Here is a 5413-nt window from a genome sequence, read left to right as displayed (position 1 = left end):
GCAGGAGGACTTGGTGCGCTTGTGACACTGTTTGATCCTGTTGATGACGTCACGGAGATGTGAAAATGTCACCATGATGGCACAACCAAAAAAAGGATCTGGTAAACCAGTTTCTCCTCTGGAGTGTGGGTCAAAGAAACCATACCTGCCAGATCTGGTTCTGAACACTGCAATGCATGCACCTTCCATAATTAGCAAAGCGTACTGCACTTCTGACAGAAGACAGCTCATTCCAGCTTCTAGGTCACGAAAGGAATCAACATATTCACTACCAGGTTGTCCTAATGTGCCGTAACGGGACAGCTGAGTCATGTTTACATAATACACATTTCTGCGTGCAGTCACGATGTCAGGGATTTCATCTGTAGCCAAGTGGACGGAGTCAGGAAACCTTATCATGGCTTCACCGTACAGAGCATTACCTTTGTCCAAAACACAGTTGAGGTCTGCTGTCTGGAAGTGTTCGTCCTCATAAAGATAGGCTAGAAACATCAGAGAGTTACATGTACATTGCCTATTACTGTATTCACCGTATTTATAGTGATTCTGGCTGTAGGATGCACGGACTCTGATCTCAGTGGGCCGGTTGATCACGTTAGCACTGTTAGCATGAGAAGCTGCAGCTACACACAGATTATCAGTTTGTCGTCCTCTCTTTAAGAGGTCACCATATGAAACCTGAGATGGACCTGGTGCGTCATGTTGTCTATGAGACTTTACCTGGTTAATGTGAGAACATTCTGCTTCAAGTGGTGTCTCACGGGGACGTTTACCCTTTAACACATCTGCATAAGAAGCTTTTGGTGCAGCTGAACCACCATGTTGACCTCTGGCCTTAGCAACGTTAGTCTCAGCATGTTCTTCTACACACAAGGAATCAGTGGGATGTCTCTCTTTCACCACATCTGCACAGGAAACGTTGGACACAGGAGACTTCTGTTGACCTCTCGGTTGCACAGATGGCACGGGAACCGTCTCCAACTCACTGCTCTGTGGACGAGGACTTTCTGCTTGGACATCATGAGACTCCTTCTGCCACCGGAGTTTTGCAGCTTGAGACCTTGTGTTCTTCCTTGGCATTGTTGTTAAGTTTAAAACCACAAATAACCACTCAGATCAGATACAGATTCTGTATTAGTGCTACCTTTAGACTTTACTTGTCAGTATGTACCAGAGTGAAGATTAAGTGTTCCTTAAAATTATTCTATTATACCGTATGAACTGGGTTCCCACTGGTGTCAGCAAATGTAAATCTGTGGGAAAATATATTAAATTTACAACTATGAGAGGATTTAAGACTGATAAAAAAACAACAACCTCTAATCAGAGTTGAACACAAGCTTATCAGCCAAAATATCAAAAAGGTTAATGTAGTTTTTTGTTTTTTTCCCAAGGGACTTGGGCAGGATGATCACAAACCACTTATCACAATGTTTGTAAGATCAAGAAGCTTCTTTCTCTGTCAGAGAGGACACTATACTAATTACAACAATAGCTTTAAATACTTATCAAATACCAGTATCAGTTGTTCTCACAGATCCTTGTCTGTTTATTTGACTTACCAGTAAAAAGAAATTAATGCTGTTATGATTTATTATGTTCCTGAACCTTTGGCTATGTTTTATGTTAAAAAGTGAGTGAGAGTGTGTGATGACAGGCAGGTGCTGTTGCTCTTCAGCCACGGGTTGATTCAAGGGTGTGTGTCTGCAAACCAGGGACAGCTTCTCCAAATGAATCCAGGTCCTCTGTACAGGTGTCTGTTTTTTATTTCAGGATCAACAGGTTAAATAACAATAAAACGCGTGTGTTACATACAGTTACTGAATCACCAGGAGACTGTTAAATAAATGTGATATTTGCAGTCAAACCTGAGTACAAACCTGCAATGTCCAAAATGAGTGAGCAGGAACAGACTGAAGACTAGATACAGTGCTCTTTTACTTTACAAGTTCTTCAATACAGTTAATTATCTTTTCTTAATTTGTGTATATTTATCAAGAATTAAATATTAACTTTATGCAAGCACTGTATTCCAAAAGTCAATACTCAATTATTTATGTATTTGGAGATCAAGGATATTTGCACTGATCTCAATCAAATAAGCCAAAGTTTTTATCTACAAATGAGAAGGAAAAAAATTGGGGGAAGTTTTCTTAACCCCTCTGAGTTTACTCAGATAGTACTACTCAAATAGTTTTTGACCAAATACAATATCCTAATGGGATATGCCAAATTAGGAAACAATATATAATATAGTTATCAATTAATGATGAGGAGAGAGAGAGACAGGACAGACAGAGCGTGAGAGTGGAGAGATTCTCTCAGTGCTTGTAAAAATAGACAAATCCACAACACTGCCAGGAAAATCTGAGCGTTGTCTCAGAAGGTATGAGCTTTCAAAAATTCACATCCAAGTGGTAAAATTCACATTCAGCTTGATAAATAGGGCAGCTTTGTCACCTGAGCGGTACGCTACCAGTGAACAAAACTTATGACCTCACACTGCGAACCGTCACCAGTGCTTCGGCCCAAAGGTGAGTGGGACAGTGAGATAGATGGAGGGAGATAAAGACAGAGATGGTTTTATCCGACAGGAGAGACAGAGACCAGCAAGCGCAAGGGAGCAGAGAGGAGGCTTCACAGTAACAGAACAAACTGTCAATGATCATCCAAAAGAGAGAGTGGTATAGAAAGAGGCTTTTATGAGGGGGTAGATGGCTTGTAATGACAGAGGAGAGGGGAGAGGTGATGCACCACTGGACAGGTGGTGGACAACAGGACCTGGAAGAAAAGAAAACACTGTTACTTTACATTCGACAGCAGTTTCAATGGGTTAGAAGTTAAAGGTACAATATGTAAGAAATCTAAAGCAACTGGCTGTAAAATCGTCCTAATATGTCACAGAGACTCAGGAATAATGTTCATATAACATACTGAGCTCACCAACAACAATCCTACAGCCAAGATATTCGCATTAAAATTGTTTTTCAGCTGGGAGATAAAACGAGGTTGTGAAAAAAAAGATTGTTTTCTATTATCGGTTATTATTTATATTTGCTTGATATCACATGGTAGAAATAAGCGGCTTGTCTCTCTGCCGTTTGTTACACAGCTTGCTGTTGTGAGCATGTAGCCTAGTTAGTTTGAGCTGCTGCTGAAGCTGAAGCTAAAGGGAAGAATTACAAAGTGAAAGTTAGAAAGAGGGAGGAAAATGTGGCGAAATGGAGCCGATGGTAATGAAGTGATTGTGAACGTGTGGAGCGGTTCATGAGAGGAGTCTGTCCCGGTCAGGTCGCCGGTGTCCGGTCCTCATGTTTTATGATCCGACGTCAGAAAGCCGGAGCGGCTCACGTCGTCTATTCTGCCGTAAGACGTCTCATATGTTGGCTCATAGAAATGCGCGGTTTGCGGGCACATCCACAGAGACGCCGTAGACGGCGTGAATTACACACACTAAGGCTCCGGTAGATGCGGGGTTACAGTGTGTGTGTCTGTGTGTGCGTGTCTGTGTGTGTGTCAGCGCTGCACACACACACACACACACAGCGTCGGATAATAATAATAATAATAATAATAACAATAACTTGCAGATCACCTGAGTGACGTGAACTCCGCTTGTAGTTACTATGAGTCAGAGCAATAAAACAATGAGGTTGTTGATGAATATGTAGCTTTTCTCTCTGCTTTGAGACTTTGAGACTGACTGAGTGAGCAGAGCGGGTTAGCGTGTCGCTGTCTGGCAAGTCTGGTGGGTAGTGAGGGGGACAACGCGCTTTTGAATTGACTGCAGCAACAATTTTGGCCACATTCTTACATATTGTACCTTTAAAAGAGGATACTTCCAAATATTGTAGACACAATATTTTTGATAATAATACTACCTGATAAAATGATTCATTTGAGATCTTTAGGCTGTCACTTGTATCACATGTATTGTGTTGACACTTTGCTTTGTATTGCATTATTCACATTTTCTGTTATTTAGCACATTTAGCTTCACTGATATAAATTATGAAGAGGACAAAGTCATAGAAAAATCTGGGGTCTCATAAACAAAACTTGAACCTGCACAAAAACGTTGTGTATGCCATGTTTGCTTACAGTCAGATGTATTAATAACGAAATGTATAAATGTGTTGTCAGTCTCCTTGAGTTAGACCGTGCGCAGTATAAGCACCATCGTTGTCATGAAAAGTGTGTCAACTTACATCAAGCTTTCAGGGAGCCTGGAGTTGAAGAAAGGGGCGAGGCCAGCCAGAGAGTGGAAAAGGAGCGAGAGAAGATATTTTACACTCTGCACAAAGTCTTAACATTTTATAATTCATTTTAATTCTCATGTTCGATAAGAATTACTTTTATCAAGAATTATACATTCTAGTTAGGTTTGTGTGTGTTTTCTGTTGAGACGGTCATTCTAATCTGCACTGGTAAGTGATCACACCATATCAATATCATCATAAAATTATAAAAATGCCATGGAGAGGACATGAGTGTGTTGTCTTACTTTCCGGTTCAATCTGGAGTTTGCAGCATCTATGGTGTGGGGGTACAGAGGGGACAGAGAAAGAAAGGAGTGGAGAGTTCAGCACAGTGCATTTTAATCAAATATTTACATATCAAATCATCATATCTGTGGAGGCCCCATGTGCCACCAAGGCATGAAGTGGATAGAGAGAGACATATCAACATCTTGTTGCAAGGTCTCAGTCGAGTTTCTACATAATAATTTAGTATTCAGTTTTTGCAAAATGCATGGCCTGGCTACAACACTTGGTGGTTAACTGTTGTCTTTATAGCAGTGCAGTGTTTCCTCTACATTCATTTAGGAGTGGCGGCCCGCGGGTTTGATTGTCGTGTCGGACGTTGCGTTTGAGTGCTAGCGGAAAAGGGCTCCGCTGGAGGGGGGGGTTGACGGCGACGACAACGACACAGCAGAACGATCCTGTGTAGGAGGGAGCTGTCCATGGTTACTTAACCAAAAGTCCCTGAGGCTATCAAACAAAGACAACTATGGACTGTGGAAATTTGAATACGGTGATTAAATCCAGAAGTTATCATGACAGAAACCGTATGTTGTGGTCAAAAAAAAAAAAGGAAGAAAAAAAGATTTTGATTCGGTGGAAACGGGGGCGGGGGGCGCCACTCCTTAAAATAATCCTAGACGAAACACTGCAGTGTGCATGAGAATGCCCTTCACAGTAAAAATGCATGAGCTATGAGTCATAAGTCTCAGTGCTGAAAGTAAGGATGTTTGAAGTCATATGTTTCCCATAGGACATACAATGTGTTTGAACTTACCAAGGGACAGCCTGCATTTGCCAGGACGGAAAAGTGGCCAGAGGGAGTGGACAAAGAGAAAAGACACATTTAGTTTCCCTCCAGTATTTCAGTATTAGGTTAGCTCATTCCAATG

The sequence above is a fragment of the Trachurus japonicus genome, unplaced genomic scaffold (genome assembly GCF_045865225.1).
Source record: "Trachurus japonicus isolate A0001 unplaced genomic scaffold, Traja_1.0 AP031061.1".
NCBI classification, from domain to species: Eukaryota; Metazoa; Chordata; class Actinopteri; order Carangiformes; family Carangidae; genus Trachurus; species Trachurus japonicus.
The sequence above is the reverse complement of the archived record's forward strand: the minus strand, read 5'-3'. Positions refer to the sequence as shown.